This window comes from Vulpes lagopus, chromosome 10 (assembly GCF_018345385.1).
Source record: "Vulpes lagopus strain Blue_001 chromosome 10, ASM1834538v1, whole genome shotgun sequence".
Lineage (NCBI taxonomy): Eukaryota > Metazoa > Chordata > Mammalia > Carnivora > Canidae > Vulpes > Vulpes lagopus.
In genome coordinates this window covers 39675081-39693623 of record NC_054833.1, presented here as the reverse complement: position 1 = coordinate 39693623, position 18543 = coordinate 39675081, and the positions used below count along the sequence as shown (strand labels likewise).

The 18543-nt window shown below is 52.3% G+C and overlaps 1 protein-coding gene across 3 annotated transcripts in view; it reads left to right on the top strand.

Moving 5' to 3' along the window:
* The window catches only part of GRIK4 (glutamate ionotropic receptor kainate type subunit 4), a 424573-nt gene that overhangs the window by 40317 nt on the left and 365713 nt on the right, over positions 1-18543 (top strand). For 2 of the 3 annotated variants that reach the window (XM_041769772.1, XM_041769768.1), the window contains exon 2: positions 8901-9005. The gene's annotated coding sequence lies outside the window, so the exon portion shown is untranslated. Of the gene's footprint in view, positions 1-6898; positions 6940-8900; positions 9006-18543 lie in introns of those variants that run through there. The other variant, XM_041769770.1, reaches the window with a different exon arrangement.

Sequence of the window (18543 nt, the reverse complement as noted above, 5' to 3'; positions counted from 1 at the left end):
TCCTCATTAGTCACTCTCTCCCCCCAGCATCTCGCCAGCCTTCCCTCCTGGGCCTCCAGCCTCCCCTTCCTGGGGTGAACTGACATCCCACCTTGAGCTGACCCATCTGGGTGCCTCCTGCCCACGAGAGGCACCCACCTCTAGCCACATTGGCCTGATAGGCTTAAGTCACCCTGACTCTCATGCAGGTGGTTGCTTCTTGGAGCTGCCCAGTGACAGCATCTGAGGCTGCATGTTTCCTCCTGTGGCTTCACCAGTGAATTTCTGGGCCCCAGGTGATGGCTGCAGAGAATCTTGGATGGCAGGAGCCCCCCAGGGTCATTTTGCTCCTCTCTGGCCCTCTGCCATTGGCCGGCACCTTCTCATCAAGGGAGAACCGTCTTCCCTGGCCAGGGCCTGTCGTGTTCAGCGTGCTCCTCTTCCATCCACCTGCAGGCTTCTTGTCCCAGGCTCCTGTCCTTGCGTTGGGGGAGAGACAGCAGTACGTCTGCCCTGCTGCTGGAGTCGCCTGCCTCTGGTGCTGCACACCCGCCTGCCCTCCCAGCCTTTTCTCTCGACCACTTGTTTACAGTTTCCCAGCCTCTCCACCGTCTGGGTGACGGGAGCACCCAGCCAAGACAATCTGAATTAATTCTGCAAGTAAAATTTCATCAGACGACCTATCAAGCGCTTCACTAAATCAAGACATATTACATCTCGTGTGTGCCCTGAGCCCATTTATCACGAAAGTCAGCCCCTGAAATGTCAGACAAGCTTAGGCCGGAAAGGAAGAACATTCTCATGTGAAGTGAGAGGGGTCTCCCTTTCCTCTAGATGTGTGACCTGAGAGCCTTTGCTCTGCTCTTTTTGCTGAGAAGGCTCTGCTGATGCTTGAGAGTCAGGGTCAGAACCCCTGCTTTGATGCTTCCTCGCTGTGCCACTCTGAACAAGTTGCTTAACCTCTCTGAGATGCAGTTTTTTTGGGTGTGAAAGGGAATAATGTCTACCTTCGAGGGCCGTTAGGAGGTTAAATGAGATGAGCCTCCATGAAGTGTCTGTATGATAGCAAGTGCTCTACGAATGTCAGCTCCCTTCGCCCATACCAAGGAAGTTCAAAACCCCATGGATGTTTTTGGTTCAGTCATGCTGGCTCGGCAGTATCTGCACACCACGTGAATGATAGAAAATTAATAAGTGAGTAGGTGCTATACACATGACAGGTTAAAGTATGTCGTTGGTAGAGGGGCGGGAGATGGCTTCAGGGGACATTTTCTGTTGACACAGAAAGAAAGCAAGCAGAAGCTGTCACCTTCCAGACATGGTACGGGTTCTGTACGTTGGTGCCTCTCTTGCATCTTATATTTTTTCTTGCTTGGGCTCATCACCTGCAAGTTGTTGGTTTTGCAAAGACCTCTGAGAGCCTCCATAGGGCCTCACTACGGTGATACTGATGACCCTCACCTTTTTGCTTTGTTGTTCGGCTTTCTTTCTGTTACCTTTCCAGGCAGCAGTTGACCAGAGCCTTTTAGCAGCAGGCAAAGAGAGGCAGAGACACGTCCTCTCTTACCTGCCGACAACTTAGGTTGGGACTCCTTCTAGAGAAGTCTGGGAGTGGTGACTCCTGTGGGATGACAGAGAGCCCCTTCATGACAATTCTGTAAGCCTGGCCTCCTGGGAGATAGGAAAGTTAGGTCCTGGGCTCCCGAGGATTGGTGGTGGAGGGGATCCCCTGCTCCCTCTCTTTTCCCAGCGATGCACGCCTGAGGCACGTGGGCACCAGCACTCCTGTGAAGGTCGGTCATCTTTTGCTGGGTGCTTCCCGGTGCTGGGCCCTCAGCAGAGAGGGCCAGCCAGCTAGAACCTTTCTGCCCACTGGGAGCTTCCAGTTCTGACTGGCTGTGGTGCCAAAGTACAGAATGAGTTACGGGATGTAACTCACCTCTTTAAGCACCAACATTAAAAAATATATATATTATGGCCACTTTAAATATTTCCATCCCAATGGACATAAGTATCCATTATATACTATATAATGCATATATAATATATGCATTATATTTAATATATGCATTATATATACTATGCATATATAATATGCATCTCTCTTAAACGGTCTACACAGAGCACGATTTGATGATCGTTCTCATTACTCTGGGTCATTGTTACTACTGGGTCATGAGCTACTACCTGGATATTCTGTGTCCCATACCAAGTGGCCCCAAATTGCTGGCTTCTTGGCTTGTTTATCCATCTGAGGATTTTCACCTCTCTCCTGCTTACTCAGTTGCTTCTTGTTGCTTTTGCCAGCCTGCCTGCCTCTCTTCTGCTTTGCATTTAGAGTAAATAAACTCCATCAGCATCAGGCATGGAATGGAGTCTGGAAGTGTCTCTCTTGCTTATTCTGAGTTTTTTTTAAGAGAGAACTTGCAACAGAGGGAGTTATGGGGGGTCGGAGGGAGGGACAATGGGAAAGAGACATTCTCAGGCAGGTTCCATGTCCAGTCCAGAGCCTGACACAGGGCACAGTCTCATGACCCTGAGATCATGACCTGAGCTGAAACCAGCAGTTGGATGCTTAACTCTCTGAGCCACCCAGACATCCCTGTTGTTTCTTCTTTTATCTCAGTAGGGTTGTGTCCCCTGGGTAGGTGGTGTTATACTACCTTGTACTGATGCTGCATTTGTTTGCCTATATGCCCTGTTTTGAATTTGTTTAATTTATTGAGATATAATTGACACACCACGTATTAGTTTCAGGTGTATGACATAATGATTTGATATTTGTACAGATTGTACAATGATCAATTACGACCAGTGTTCCAGATAGATTTTTCAGATCGTGGTAGACAAGGGACCTCGCCTCACATTTGTTAAGCTCTTTCCACAGCAAGGCAGGGACCTCACACATATGTACACACTGAATTTATCAATGAATCGACTTAATGAGATAGGGAATGAAACTGAATGTATCATAGTTGTACCGCTAGAAAGCAAGAGAGTATTTCTTTCAGGTATACCAAAGAGACAGTATGATAGTGGGTAAGACAGTAAAATTGGGGCTGTCATTTCTGCCTTTCCCTTTACTGGTTGGGTGATTTTAGATTGCTGTGCCTCAGTTTCCTTGTCTCAGAAACGGGATAATTACAGTGACTACCTCCTAGAGTTGTAAATTAAATAAGATGGCAGTTACAATTGCTTAGCACATACCTGGCAAATAATGAGCACTGGGATGTTAATAACGATGATAAAAGAGCCTCAGTGTTTGATTTGGTGGAAGAGTGGCGGAGATGGTAGGAGCTTCATGGGGGGGGGGGGCGCGGCGGGCGGGGGACGGGTTTCTAGAGGCCATTCCTTTCTGCCCAGGATTTCCTCCTCCTCTTCCCTCCCCTCTTCCCCGCCTCTGGGAAGATCTTTATTTGGTCTCAGCGCTAGATAGATATTAATGCAGAAATGTTAAGGCTGGAGATTTCCACAGCCTTTGAATAATAGGCATTTGGAAAATTAAATATTTCTGTCAAGTCTGCCATAAATCTTGGCTGTTTAGGAAGGTGAGAAATTAAAATGCAAAACAGCCAGGGAGGGAGGGAGTTGTCCAGCCCCCTGTGTGTGGTCTCGGGGGAGGGTGGGCGGAGCACAGGGCTCCCAGCTGCAGCGGCTTTGGAGCAGGAGCAGGAGCAGGAAGGGGAGCAGGCCTGGGGGGGGCGGGGTAGAGGCAGTCAGGAGAGGGTTGCTTGCTGCAGGTCCTCAGTCTGGCAGACTTTGAAGTTCAGATGGTTTTGATGGAGGCTTCCCGCTTTGTGTTCTAGATCTGCATCCAGCCTGCTCCTGCTGGGGGCTTCAAGCCTTCTTCTCTTCTTTCCTTCCTACTTTGGCCTTCCTGCCCACCCACCAGCTCACCAGCTAGGCCCCCCGCCCTCCTCCTGCCTCAGAGGAAGCAGGTGGCGCTGCTGACAGGGCACCCTTCCATTAGTTCCTTCTGCTGCTGAGAGCCACACAGGAAGGGGGCAGCTCGTTCTGGGCATCCCCTGCCCCAGCAAAGGCAAATGCTGTGCATGGGTCTTGTGTAAAGAAAGGGTCTCCTGGACCACATCTCCTGGACCACACAGAGGGGCAGCCATGTATTCCCCAGGGGTCAGGAAACAGCAAAGACAAGGAGATATGGGTGAGGCCCCTTTACATAGGATACTCTGTCTTCCAGAAGAACATGGCCATCCCTACAGCTCCTTCTTCCCTCCCTAAGCCCCAGGATGGCCCAGAGACTCTCAGCCTCATGTGTATTTCTTTCCTGTCTTTCCTGTCTTCTTACCCATTCATGTATCAGGACTTGACTCTTGTCTACTATACTACATACGTGCGGTGTTAGGAGTGTGAATTAGTCACCAGTTTTGGGGACCCACATGAAAAGGGCTACCAGCAAAGCAAAGCAAAGCCTATCTAGGGGAGAATGGCCAGGTGTGGTGACTCAGAGCCACATCATGTTCTTCCCTTCATGCATTCGCTTACTCAGAAAGCATGGATAAGTGGTTGGGACATTCCTGATATGTTAGATGCCTGGGAAATATAAGTAATAGTTAGAACAGACTATCCTACCTTGTGGGCATCGTGCTAAAGCCTTTAAACATATTAATTCATTTAGCCCCAAGAATCTTAATATTGTTACCTGTTTTAATAAGGAAGCTCTGATTCAGAGCAATGAAGTGACCTTCCCAGATGGAAGAGATGAGAATCAAACCCATATCTGACTTGAAATCACTTTTGATCACTTGCTAATAAGGCCTTGTTGAAAATTCGGCAGGGAGTCGGGCCTTGCTCCTAAGCAGCTCAGTCTAGGAGGTGAGCAGATGAGTATGTTTAAGGGGGTAAACTCAGTCTTGGAAGGGAATAGGGAAGGCTTCCTGGTGGAGGTGATGCCCAAGCTGAGTCCAGAAGGATGCAGAAGAGCCAGCCCAGGGAAGAAACAGAGGTAGGGTGTTATGAAGCTGAGGGAAGAGCTTCAACAAATACCCAGAACTGAGTGAGAATTTGTGTCTTGGTAACAGGAAGCAGGCTGGAACGAGGGAGAGAGAAGAAGCCAGAGAAGTGGCAGAGATCAGACACAAAGGGCCTTGTATGTCAGGCTAAGGACACCAGGAGGATTTAAACAAAAGGGAACAGGTGGAGATCCTCCGGTGGTGGTAGGTGGCTGGGTAATAGGAGGTGGAAAAAATGAGGCTATGGCCGATTTTGTGAGAAATGTAGGCTTCAACTGAGATCTGCCAGGGTACAAACTTGAGAAACTCTAGAAGATAGAATCAGCGGGACTTAGTGATGCTTAGACATGGGGGGTGTCATGGATGAAGAAGGGAGGAGCCAGGTCAGAGAGACCAGGGTGGGCAGCATGTCCCCAGACACGTGTGGTCCACCTGCTTGGTGGCAGTGGGGATCGTCATCATGGCCCTGGGCCCCATTCTGGCCCTGTGTGGAGGAAGTGGATGCATTTTGACCACGAGCTCTGGGATGCATGTGATTATTGAGACATCACTTATGCAGGCGGGGGTCCAGCTGGCCCAGCTCCCACCTCTCTGTCCCCTCCAGGCAAACCCCGTCTTTGTCTCTTACAAAGGAAGTAGACTCTTTCTGTACTGGACATATGGACAGTGTCATGATTGGCCTCTTTTCTTGTATGGCCTAGGGGTTGCCTGGCCAGCAGGCACTGTGCTTGGACCTAGCTTCTTCTAGGTTACTAGCATATGGCCATCGGCAAGGCAGCTGTTGGGAAGCCCCTAGTCTTGGATCTCCAAATTCCAAGCTCCCCGACACCCTGGCTTCTCTGGGCTTTAGAGAACACCTGGGGGGCTGGGAGAACTGGTGCCCAAAGAGAAGCTTGTGAAAAAGGAGATAAGACAATCCCTGTATTTCTGGGTTCTTGGGAAGAAAGCACGGTGGGTGGCAACTGTAACTTTCTGGAGAAAAATGTGAATGTTTAAAAACTTGAGGAGGGCAGCCCCAGTGGCGCAGCGGTTTAGCGCCGCCTGCAGCCCAGGGCATGATCTTGGAGACCCAGGATCCAGTCTCACGCCAGGCTCTCTGCATGGAGCTTGCTTCTCCCTCTGCCTGTGTGTGTCTGTGCCTCTCTCTCTCTGTGTCTCTATGAATAAATAAATACAAACCTTAAAAAAAAAATTAAAAACTTGAGGACCCCAAACGCAGTTCAGTCTTAGGCCAAAAGCTAGGCCAGCAGCTGGCAGGGAGCAACAGCAGCTATCCTGTGGGAAAAGGGGCTGGGTGGGTTTTGTTCCCCATCCAGTTGGCTCCCTCTCTCAGCTTAGCAGACCTAAGCACTTTTGGAACTTTCTCCTTTGGTCCTCCATCTAAGGAAATTAGATGTGGCACTCCCGGTTATCTGGCTCTGAATTCCTCTCCAACCTTTCCTGGAGCTTCAGAGAAGCCCACCTCCTGTTCAGAGAATTTATGAATCTGCCTGCCTGTTGTGCCGGGTCTGGCACCTGCCACACCTGGGACCGGGGACGCTTCCTGGGCCTACCCTGAGCCACCAGTCTGGTTTGACTCCTGACTGATGCCCGAGGGCCTGGCACATGATCTGTCCATCCCGGAGTCAGTGTGCCAGGTGTGTCTCATGAATTCAGTTCAAGCTGCGGGGGGAGCCTTGGAGAGGCTGGGAGTTGGGGCTTGGCGGCGGGGGAGGGGGTGGCCATCGTGGGGGGGAGCTGGGGTGGGGACCGGCGGTGTCGGGAGGGCCCGATGGGAGGCCGCTGCAGGGCCCGGGGCTGCAGCCTGGAGCCCCCCCGCGGCCCCCTCCCCCGCGTGTGCGCCAGGCCCGCGTTACTCTGGCAACTCGCCCCGCTCAGCCGGCACCAGGCAGCTGAATCCAGCCCCTTGTTACGGCGGAAAATGCTCTCATTGAGGCGCCCGAGCGGAGCTTCTGCCTTTTATTGCAACCGGCGCCACCGGCTTCCATTTGTAAACTTATTAGTGTGCGCGCGCGGCGAGCGGCCGGGAGCGGGGCGCGGGGCGCGGGCGCCGGGAGCGGGGCGCGGGCGGCGGAGGGGCGACGGAGGGGCGACGGAGGGGCGACGGCCGCCGCATGCTAACCAGGGCCCGGGGCGCCGAGGGGCGCCCCCCCCCCGGCCTTGCCCTCCGCCCTGCGGGCTCCGACCCCCCGGCGTCGCGCCCGGAGCGGGGTCCCAGGGGCGCACGTTGGGAAGGGCCTTAGGAGCGGGAGAGGAGACGGGTGGCTCGGGTGGGGGTGGGGAGGCACGGGGAGGGGCGGCTCCCTGCGCCGCCCTGGCGGTGCCCTGGTCCCCGGGCCCGGGGCTCCCTGCAGCCGCAGCCGGGGGCGCCGCCTGCGCCCCCCAGTGGTCGTGCCCGCGCCTCCTTGCTCCGCAGCGGCCGCGGACAGGTGCGGCGCGGCGCGGCGCGGCGCGGAGGTGGCGGCCCCGGAGGCCCCCCGGGGGCGCCGACCCGCGGAGCGTGGGCCTCCCGGAAGCCGGCTGCTCGGGGCCCATCTCAGGACCTCGCACAAGGGCAGCTCTTTGTTTACAGCGCCCCTTTCTCTCCGCCCCCCAGTTCCTTCTCTCCCGCCTCCTCCCCCTTTCCGGTGATGGGCTCCGTGCGGGGGCGGGGCGCGGGGGCGGGGCGGGGGGCTCCCTCCAGGCCTGCCCGATCTGATCTGCTGGGGACCCCTCCCCGGGGAGCTGGCACCTGCCCCCGGCCGAGGCGGTGATGCTGGGGCGGGCGTGGGAGGACGGACAGACTGCGGAGCCCGCGTCATGCGCCCCTGGGGAGCTCCGGGGAGCGCTGCGCTGCTCTCCCGCTGGCGGGCGGAGGGGCCGGCTCCGAGGTGGAGGTGGAGGTGGCCGAGCCTGCCTCGTCACCACCAGCCGCCGACCTCATTAGGGCTCGGCTCTTGGAGGAGCGGGCGGTTGAAGGACCGGGAGAACCCGAGCTAAGTGGCTGCGAAGATGTGGACAGCCTCTCCGGAAACTCGCTTTCCAATGAGCTGCTGCATCCCCTCCTCCTTTAATTAGCAGGAGGGAGCCGGACAAGTTGTTACAACTGGAGGGAAAACGATAAAAGATGGCTTTGTATGAGTGTGGCAAATTTTATTAAACTGAGAGAAAGGGTAACTGAAACATGACAGCCGTGTGTGTAGTGCCTCCTGAATTTGTAATAACCCAATCTTGTTCTGAATCATCCCTGCGTTGGCAAACGGAATATAAAGCATTTAACAGATCCAATATTGTAGGAGGTACAACAGAGACCAGCCAGCGAGTGGGGAGGGACAGGTAGGGGGGAAGAGGCCCTCCAACCCCGGGCAGCCTTGGCTGGTTAATGAGACCCGAGCAGAAATACAGGGCCTGGCTCGGGGCTTAGTCTCATTAATTACTCCGGGCCCCCGGCTCTTCCTTACATCTCAATGTTTCCACTTAGAATTCAGAGGTAATATCAGGCCACAAGAGAAAACTTAACTAATAGCATATTAGTTGGTAGGGAATGGACAAAGCCATCTTTTCCTAGAGGAAGTAAAAAGTGACGACAGGAAATTGGAGGCGAGGAGCTGAGCCTGTGGCTGCTCTGGCCTGGGGGATGAGTTTGGTACTCACTCCAGAACAGGGGTGACGGGCGCTCCCGAGCTGTAGCTGTGGGGTGCCAGTGACTGTCAGCTTGGTGGCCCAGACAGGTCAAGTCCTACGCCCAGGGTTTAGTGAATGGCAAGCTTGGTCTTGCACTTTGGTCCTTTAGACTCCAGAGCCTGTGCTTTGCCTGTTACCCTGGGTCTCCGATTGCAGTGACAAATGAAAAGGAGGAAAGAAATATTCTTCATTTGTAGAGGCCTTTGCATGAGGAATTGTAGCTCTCAAACTCTAGGGGATTTCAAGATCTTCTGATCTACCTAAGATGTTATTTACTCATCTTTTCAGAGGAAGTGACTGGGTTCCAGAGATGTTAAGCCACCTGTCCAGGGTCACCCAGCCAGGAGATGACTGAGAGAGGAGACCGGACTGCACATTCCTTCCTACTACCGAGTAAGGCCTCAGATGTCCCATAAATCCACGCTTCATTAGAATAGGGTCTATTTAAGATGATCGCAAGTTAAGTCTGTGGATAGAGCCTGACTTCTTACTCCTGCCATTTTCTGTTCTGTCCTCAGTGGAGACAGAGATGTATACCACCGTCTTTCCTGTCACTCTTCCTAAATCTGAAGGCTGGCACTTAAATCCGACCTCTCCCCTCGCTGAAATTCTTCCTGCCAAAGACTGAGCTAGACCCTCTCAGGGGTTTCACTTCCCACTCAGGAGTGATTAACGTGTCCCTTTTCCCAGCTCGGAGAGGAAATGAGCAAAGCACTTCTGTTGAAAAAGAGAGAGAGAGAGAGAGGAGACAAAAAAAATATGTAACACAACCCCAGGTTCCAGTTTGGGTTTGCAAAGTGGAAAACAAAACAGAACCATTTCCCAGGTACTTTTATGTTATTGCCTCTATAATGTGCCCAAAAATATTTTCCAAGTGATTCATCTACAATCCAATAAGAACAACGGCTGTTGCCATTCGTATGAAAGGAGCCGGAGAGCATTAGTGAGCAATTTTATTTTATGGAGGGGAAGTGGCACAGGTGTTTGGAGCCATTTGCCTGAGGCATCAAGGACTGTGCCCGGGGCGTCTGTAGCTCCAGGCAGGGCAGCTGGCACTGCTGCAGGTTGGATAATACACCAACCAGACAGTACCCAATGGTTAACCTGGGACAGGACTACCCGTGGTGGAGGCTTTTAAACTTCAGTGCACTGGTCTCCTGCCACTCAAAGATCTCTTTGTAGTCTGCCGATTTTCAAAACGTATCATTAACAGTAATAATTCACATTTGTAAGAGACTTTGTGGTTTACACTGCTGCCTTTTGCCGTCATCTGGTGCAATCTTGATAAGCACCCTGAGATTGAAACAGATACGGTCATCCCCATTTTACAGATGAGAAGACTGAGGCTTTGGAAAGTTTACTACTTTGTCCAGAATAAGAGGCTCCCTTCCCCCCCCTCCCTGCCCTGCGCCCCCAGCCGTTTCCATGTGTCGGTGTCCCCCCTTGGGGATTCTTATGTTGAATTCTGATTTGGAGCAGGAGCTGTGGGCTTCCCTAAGGGGTAGTGCCACGCAGTGTCAGTCACTGAGACAAGACGAAGGTCCTTACCTAGGAAACGGGAGTGGTCGGGAGGACCTCAGGGCGGCAGGGGAGAAACTCTGGGCCCTGCGCTTGTGACTACAGACTTGGAGGAAGCTGGGCACAGGGAATGGTGCTGTCTCCGTGCAGCGGGCCGTGGCTAGGAATGGTGAACAGGGAACCTCGGAGAGGATCTAAGTGGATGCACAAAGGCCAGATTGGGTGGATGAGTGTCCCTCTTGTTCCTTTCCCTTTCATATTTCCAGACTGTTAGAAAAGTCTTAATTAATCATTCCAGTCTCATCAGAGGTGCTTTTGGGATTAAGGCGAAGGCCTGTGTCTGTAGCAAAGCACTCCTTGGAACGGGTGGTGGCTGTTTCTTACCCACCCTACCTTCTTGGTGTCAGCGATAATGACTGGGACAAGGTGAATCTTAAGGGACAGGGGTCAGGGGAAGAAGAGCCCGCTGCCTGCCTCACTGGGAAGCCTCCTTCCCCTGCCAACAGAGAAGGTCGGCGCTTGAGGCTTTTAAAACCTATTGTACACAACGTGAATTTACTTAACACTTAACTGCACCCTTGAAAATGATCAAGATGGTACATTTTATTTTGTGTATTTTACCAATAAGAAAAATAACTCGTTGTAACAATTGCTCATGGTTTATAAATCAAAAGGCTCTAACAATAAATGGTATTTCTCTGCCCTACCCTTCCCTAACCCCTCAGGCTCCCCTCTTGGAAGCAATGGCTTTCCACATTTTATCTGTTTCTTCTGACATTTACATATCTCTAGAGTTCTAAATAATATGTATGTATAGTTTAGCTAAATGCATTAATTATATTATCAATTGACTTTCTATTTATGCTAATGAGGATTTAGTTCTCTTACACTGCCATCCCCTCTGATTCTCACCCTCTATATAAAGTATTTAAATTCTAGTTAAATCAATAGTCAGGATTTACATTGTGCCTATTTGACTATTATTCACAGCTGACTATTATATTATGGTTATGTTTCTTTTTATTTTTTTCTTTTCCTGAAGTTAATAACCGCCTTGTTCTGCTTAATTTTTTTGGCTTTAATTTTATTTGTACTTACCAATAGCCTCTGAGAATAATCTTCCTGAAGGTCAGTCTCATCAGACAATCGGTCAGTTCTGACACGTGTCTCGGAGACTTTGCTTCTGGACACCGCTGTAATGTCTGGTTGGCTTTGCTCCTAGGCCTGTGGTGCGGCTATCACCCTAGGACTTCCCTCTGCTCTGGTCCCAGGAATTCCCTTCTCCTTTTTGTAATATACATTCCTCCTTTCTAGGACCTTGCGTCCTCTCCTTTTTTGACTTGCTCCATTGTTTTGATGGAGCACATTTACCAGGAGTTTTCTCAGGTTCGGAAGATGTGTGCAGCGTCCAGAGGACTGGTGAGGACAGTCCATGGTGTGGTGCTAACATGCTCTGGGCTGCCGCCTTTTGCATTTGGGGCACTGCCATCTCCTATTGCCTGTGTAGGATCTCCTGCTTTCTGTAGCCCCCTTGGCCTTTTTTTCCTATCTTTTCATCCTGCTAAAGGACTTTGATTTTTAGGAAGGCAGGGCCCTCACACATGTCACACTAGGAAGGAGCAGCACTGTGACTTGAACCCAGATCCGTGGGCTCAAGTCTAGTGCTCTTCTTCGGTCTGCGCTGTGATCTGACCACCTTCTACCATAGCCAGGACCCATGCTCCCTGGTCTTTGCCACTCGTCAACCACCTGGCCTCACCTAACATCCCTCCCCACTTCTCCCATTCCTCCCTGGCCAGCCCCATTGTTGATGTGTGCCTCTCCAGCGCCCTACACCCGTGCCTGGACCCTGTCCAGGGCATGGTCTCCCCATGGGAAGCCCCAGGGTCTGTGGGACGGCCTGGTGTTTTATCCTTTTCTGGGTAGCGGGGTCTGCTTGGTGTCAGAGAATGTGGTTTATAAGGATGGAGGCCATCACTGCCTCCTCCCTTTGTCTGCCACACAGCCCTCCTTGCTCATGCTCCTTTGAACTAGCAGGAGGTCAGAGAAGGGGATCCCCTCTACAACATGCCTGGTCACCTTTGCCTGGAAAAATTCAGATCTGAATCAAGCAAGGGAAAGCGTAGTGCATCGGGGAGAATGTCAGGCTCTTCTCTCCATCCAGTCCCTTGTAACTCAGTAGGTAAGAGCGTGTTGTGACAGCAGTTGGGGCGGGAGAGCTGGTCCTCCTCCCAGGCTGTCTCTAGAAGGACTTGCCTGGCCTGCTGAAGGAGGCTGCAGGCTCCCTGCCCTCCCTCATCCCCTCCTACAGCATTGCCTTCCCTGGGAAGTTTTCCAGGCAGAGTGGAAGCAAGATGGCCAGGCATGCCAGAAGTCATGCATAAGTAAAATCCACAGATAATTCCCAAGCTCTGCTTTAGCCATTAATTTTCATCTTCCCACAAAACCTTTCTCCAAACTGCCAAAAGGAACAACAATGATTGATTTGTGACTTTCCCCCTTTACGTTTCCTCTGCTCCCTCCCTCTGCTTCTGATTGAGAGATAGAAATTAGCTATGAAATGACCCAAGGAAGCCCATTAGACATTCTGCAAGAAGACAGGAAAACAAGAGGCCTCAGTAATCCATAAATTAGATACTTAGGCCCAAAACCATTGGATGTGATTCTGTGCTGTTTACTCATTCATTCATTCCTTCACTCCATGCTATATTCTGGATTGAATAAAGGTCTAGGTTCTGGTGTGATGAAATCATGGCATCTCACCTCATGTTTGAGGTAGTTGAAGTGTGTTTGAGGCAGTGTGACCTCTTGCAGATTGTAGTCACCCCAAGGCCCTGAGCCCAGCTGGTTTTGCTCACACGGTATGGGGTCCTCCCGGTACGGCTTGGACTGCAGGACAGGCAGCTTGCTCAGAGTGAGAGCCCCATAAATGTTTGTTGTTGATGGTGATGCTCGATCAATAAAGCTAATCCTGCCATTGTCATCAGGGGATAAATCAGTACTCATGTGTGTGAGAATTTCCCCTTGAACGTGTTTCTGAGGATGCTCAATCAGACTCTTTATGGTTTCCAAGAGCTGGGGCATGATAAAAAGGGCCTTGGCAATCTGCTGCTGTGGAGAAGTTGAGCCGAAAACAGGGAGGTCGGGATCCCTGGGTGGCTCAGCGGTTTAGCGCCTGCCTTCCGCCCAGGGCCTGATCCTGGAGTCTTGGGATCGAGTCCCACATTGGTCTCCCTGCATGGAGCCTGCTTCTCCCTCTGCCTGTGTCTCTGCCTCTCTCTCTCTCTCTCTCTCTCTCTCTGCCTCTGTGTGTGTATGTCTCATGAATAAATAAATCTTAAAAAAAGAAAACAGGGAGGCAATGAACTAGTCAGAGCCCCACTGCTCACCCAGGCTACCCCACAGCCTCCGAGGACCCTGGGCCTCCGCTCAGCAATCTTGAGCTCAAGCTTGTGGGTTCTTTGATGGCAGCTCAATTCTCATCTCTCTGGGTGGGAGGAGAAGGTAGACATGAGGATGGATCCTTGGCACTGGAACACTTGGGAATCAGAACCGTTGAGTGCAGGTGTGTAAGAGGGCAGGCCAGGAGTGGGCAGGGGAGCAGCTCGGCCTGGACCTGGACTCAGCGGACCGTGGGCTTGGCCGCCACAGACAGTATGTGTGCATGAGTGTGAATCAGGAGTCAGGGAGCCACTGGGGTCCAGGATTTGGGGTTCAGGCCCTGCTCCCAGCCCCTTCTGTGTGTGTGGGCGGCCTGGACTGATAGCTCCACCTGTGCTTGAGCTCTGGCTCTTCGGTTCCTAGAGGCCTGGATGGAAGGTGGCTGAAGCGCAGCTGATGGTAAGGCCTTGGGACTCCTGCTGACTCCCCTCCACTGGCTCAGGGGTTGGGGGTGTCACAGCCCTGAGAACATCTCCTGTGACACATCCTCTTACCTCTGGGACCAACCCCAGGGCCCCTAGGACAGACTATCCGATGCGAGATTTAGTTCTCTGTTACGTATCTTCTATGCAGCCTTACTGTGAGCTTCCTGAGAACAAGTCATGAATGTCTTCCCTAGTTCAAACATGCCCTCACATGCGCCAGGCATGCGGCAGGGGCTCCGTAAGTGCTGGTGAATAGAGCAGGGCCACACTGAGTGGTTGTGCCTGAATGGATGGGAGCAGCCCACTAAGCAGGTATCTAAGCTGGAGCCGCTGGACAGGATGGACCGCTATGGTTCAAGGTCTTCTCCCAGGGAGGGAATGATGGGGTGGGGTGGGGGGGCGGTGATGATCATGAGCAAACACAGAGCCTGAAAGAATGCCTTACACAGGTTCCCTCATTTAATTCCCGCCCCCCTCATTTAATTCTTAGAATAGCCCTAAGAGGCAGGTATTCTTTTTTGTTTTTTTTTAAGCTTTTATTTATTTGTGAGAGAGACCCAGAGTGAGGTAGAGACATAGGCAGAGGGAGAAGCAGGGTCCATGCAGGGAGCCTGATGCAGGACTCAATCCCAGGACCGCGGGATCACGACCTAAGCCAAAGGCAGATGCTCAACCACTGAGCCCCCCAGGCGCCCCGAGGCAGGTATTTTTATTACTCTAAGAATGAGGGAGGAAACGGAGTCACCTGGCTCACTCCTGTGCATTTTCCACTTCTCTTCCTTTGTAAAGGCTCTAATACCCTCTACCTCCCTGTCACTGCATTTCTCACTCCTCCTGGCTATTCGCTTGTCCCGCTTCCCTAGGATGGGCCGTAAGTTCCGTCTGGGCAGGGACTGGGCCTGTCTTGCACATATTGAACCCCTGGCACCTGGCATACAGTTGGTATGGCGGAGATGCCGCTTAAATGTCCTTGAACGAATGAACGAGCAGATCGTGAGAGCATCACTTCCTCTCCCTTGAAGCACTCCACTGGTCTGAGGGGAGGATGGCTCTTCTTCTGTGTCATCCATAGTGCCTGCTGAATAGAAGGGTGGTCCAGAACCAGGTACCTCTGTTTAACCCATGTCTGTTGAGCACCTACTGTGCGCCTAGGTCCAAACCGAGTGCCAGGAAAGGGGTCCCTCCTATCAAGGCGTTTCCAACATCTTCTACAAAGACATCCCTTAACTTGAATTTCTCGTCAAGCTCTCCTGTGCTTTTGGGGAATTACCCCCACCTTGCCTTCTGTGAGTTCTAGGAAGGGGTGAATGAGCACCATTCTCAGCAGCTTTCTCAGCCTTGGAGGACCCCGCGATAGCCACCACCCCTCACGTAGACCAGCCGAGATGATTCAGTTATGCACATTAATTTTGGGATCCTTTGCTCGTTCCTTTTGAGGACATGAGTACTTTTTGTGAGATCTGAGGCGTCTGCGTTTTCTGCTCAGCCCAAGGGTACTTTCCATGTACTGTCTCCAGCGTCTTCTCCTCTGTCACTGCCCAGACACTGCCTTTGACCTGATGCAATTTTCACACCTTATTCAGTGGCTCCTCATGGAACTCATCTGCATCACTTCCCTCTGAAGCCTGCGTCTTCCCACCATCTTCCAGGCTTTCTTTGGAATATCCCACTGGAACATTTTTGCAGGAAATAGAGGGTTTTCTGAATGGGGTGTGCTTGTGAGAGTGTGAATGTATTTGGGGCGTGTGCCTCACACACCACCCCAGGCAGAATTGTATATTCAACTCCTGCTCTTGGCCAGTTCTCTGCCATTTTGCCCCCAGACACCACCAGCCTTTCTGACCTCCTACTTGGCACCACCGGGGATGCGACTCCAGGTAGGCATCCAGCACCCTCCACCCTCACCTTGTGCTTATGAACTGAATAGCAGAAAGCTCTTGAAGGGGAACCTAAGCAGAGTGGCTCAAACATGGTCCACATGGCATTTTGCTGCTGCTGGAAGACGCAGCCCCTTGTATTTTTGAGGAGGCGACCATAGGAAAACAGAGTATGAATGGCCATAATTTCCTGGGCTCCTCAGCAAATTTGTATTTCATTCTGATTATTGAATGTGTTGCCTAATTGTAGCTATAAAAAGGAATAGTCCATCTTCCCCATGAAAGCCTGGTGCTGGCTAATTGTTGTTTAATTAGTTGATTCCAGTGGTCGAGGGGTGAGTTTGGAATTACAATTACAACTCCTATTATTTCAGGGAGATTGCTGAATTAATTAGTGGGACAATAGGATTCCTCATTGTTGACATCTTAAGAATCCACAATATAACTTTCAAATGGGTTGCAATAATGGAAGTTGGTAAGAGATTTGTCTTGTCTGCTGGCCAAAGCTGGACTTCAGGAGGACTGGGGCCTCCCTGTCTGCCCCCCTTCCCAGGGGATGGATGGGAGTATGGAGAGGCAGATGCTCTTGGTGAGAGTTTGGACTGGCCAGACATGGTGGAGGAAGCAGGGAGGGATCACACACCTTTGGTTGGCTTTCTCATGACCTGAGCGGGTGGAGGCCAAAGGTAATGTAGGATGGGAGAGAAGAGGAAGGAAAGGGTCCAGCCAAGAACGTGTAGGGTTTAATTCAAGGTCAGTGAAGAGGAACTTTGCTTATAGCTCTGATGATCATGGATAGCCACGTTGGCCAGGGGCAAGAGGCAGTGCTTCTGGAAGGCAGTGCCAAGTGTCACTTGGCAGTGACAAGGCCAAGGTCATGCAAGGAGCTCTTGGAGCTGGGTGGGTCCTCGTGAGCCCGTGTTCCCTAAGCCCCTCTGTGACCACCAGCCTGTGCTGGGCCAGGGACAAGGTTGGTGGTTGTTTGGTTCCAGGTGACCTTCAGCTTCCTGCCTGAGATCTTACCTTAGCTCCCTCTGGGCATGCCCAGGTTGGGATGGGAGCTGGGCAGACTCTGCTCCCTCTCCTTCCTTGTTATTTCCCCCCTCTCCCCAGGAGTCACCAGCAGCCTCTTCCACTCTGGATATAAAAGAGAAATATTGCACTGTAGCTTCAGCAAGAGAGGTGATAATGAGGATATAGGAGAAACTGTTTATCCAGGTAGTTAATGTATGAATCATCCTGAAGGTCACGTGGTATCTCTTTCGAAGAGACATTCCTACCCCAGCCTCAGCTGCACACATGGAGCAGTGGGGCAGGGTACAGTTCTGTCCCGGATTCTGGATCTTGTGGAATTGGAGCCTGGAGACCTTAAGCAAAAGCCTGGGATGGAGGTGGGGGTGGTGGTAAGTGGGCTGTGGCCTCAGAGGAGAGCGGGAGGGGGTGAGGTCCTGTGGAAAGCACTGAATGGGATGTTGGAGATCTCCTGGTTTAGAAGGACCTTCTTCCTTCAGGTTCTGAAGACGGTCTCCCAGTGAAAGCTGGATGGGAGCTCGTTCCTGACCCCGTGTCCTGGGTGTGCATCTTCTCCTCTGCCCGCCCCTCCCCCCCCAGCATCCCACTCTGCTCTTCCAGGGCTAGGCGTCCTCCAAGGGGACAGAGGGCCTGGAGTTTCTTGGAAGGCAGACCATTAAGATTTAATGGGACATTTCCTGCCAGACCGGGGGATTGTAAAATGCAACTAATTAAGATAGCTAGGGGATCTAGTCATTTCGCCTGTCGGCTAGCAAAGGCCAGACGTGAAATTATGCCAGTCCCTGCTCTCCTCTCTGCAGCCCTCCCCAGCCTCACCGCTGGGCTGCAGCTGGGCTGCCCCGGAGCAGCTGCTGGACGGCGCCCCTCCCCTCCGGCGGCCAGGTGTGCAGCGCAGCCCACACAGGGTAGGTAGCAGTGCCGAGGGCTTAATGGGGAACGCGATGCGGAGCAGGGTCCAGGCAGCCACGAGCCCCTGTGCGTGCTGCACAGACTCCATGGCTCTGGCCCTGGGGACCACAGCCGCAGCCCCGGCATCCTTTTGATCCCCTTGATCCCCTGCAGCGGGTTTTCCAGAGCCTTGATCTGTCAGGATCCTGCCCTTTTGGCAGAGTGAGCTGAGCAGCTGAAGGAAGTGGCTTGGAGAAGGAGTTGCGGTGTGCGAGTGAGTGCATGTGTGTGCATGCGCGTGCGAGAGACAAAGAATCAGAGACAGGCAGACAAAGGGAGAGAGGGGGCAGACGGGGAGAAGGAGAGAAATGAGGCCGGGAGCAGGGAAGTAGAAGAGCAGTGGTTGCCTTCCCCAGGGCAGGGACATTCGGTCAAAGCTGGTCTTGTCTGTGAGTCTACACCCATAGGAGCCTAGAAATGAGAACACGGAGGGACAGAGGTGGGCACAGCCCACATTCCTTTGGGGCTCCCTGGTCCACGCCTCCACTCTCCGGCTGGCAGTGCGCTGGATTAAAGACGCCCAGGAAGCCAGAGAGAGGCGGGAGTTTAGAGCTGCCCGTAGGCATGTGATGGACAGCTCTAGATGTGGACTCCAGAAGGCTCTGCCTCATACAGTGGGTATGACCTCTCTGAGGTCACATAGAAGTGAGGATGCTATTGCCAGCCTCACAGGGTTGTCTTGGGTGTTCA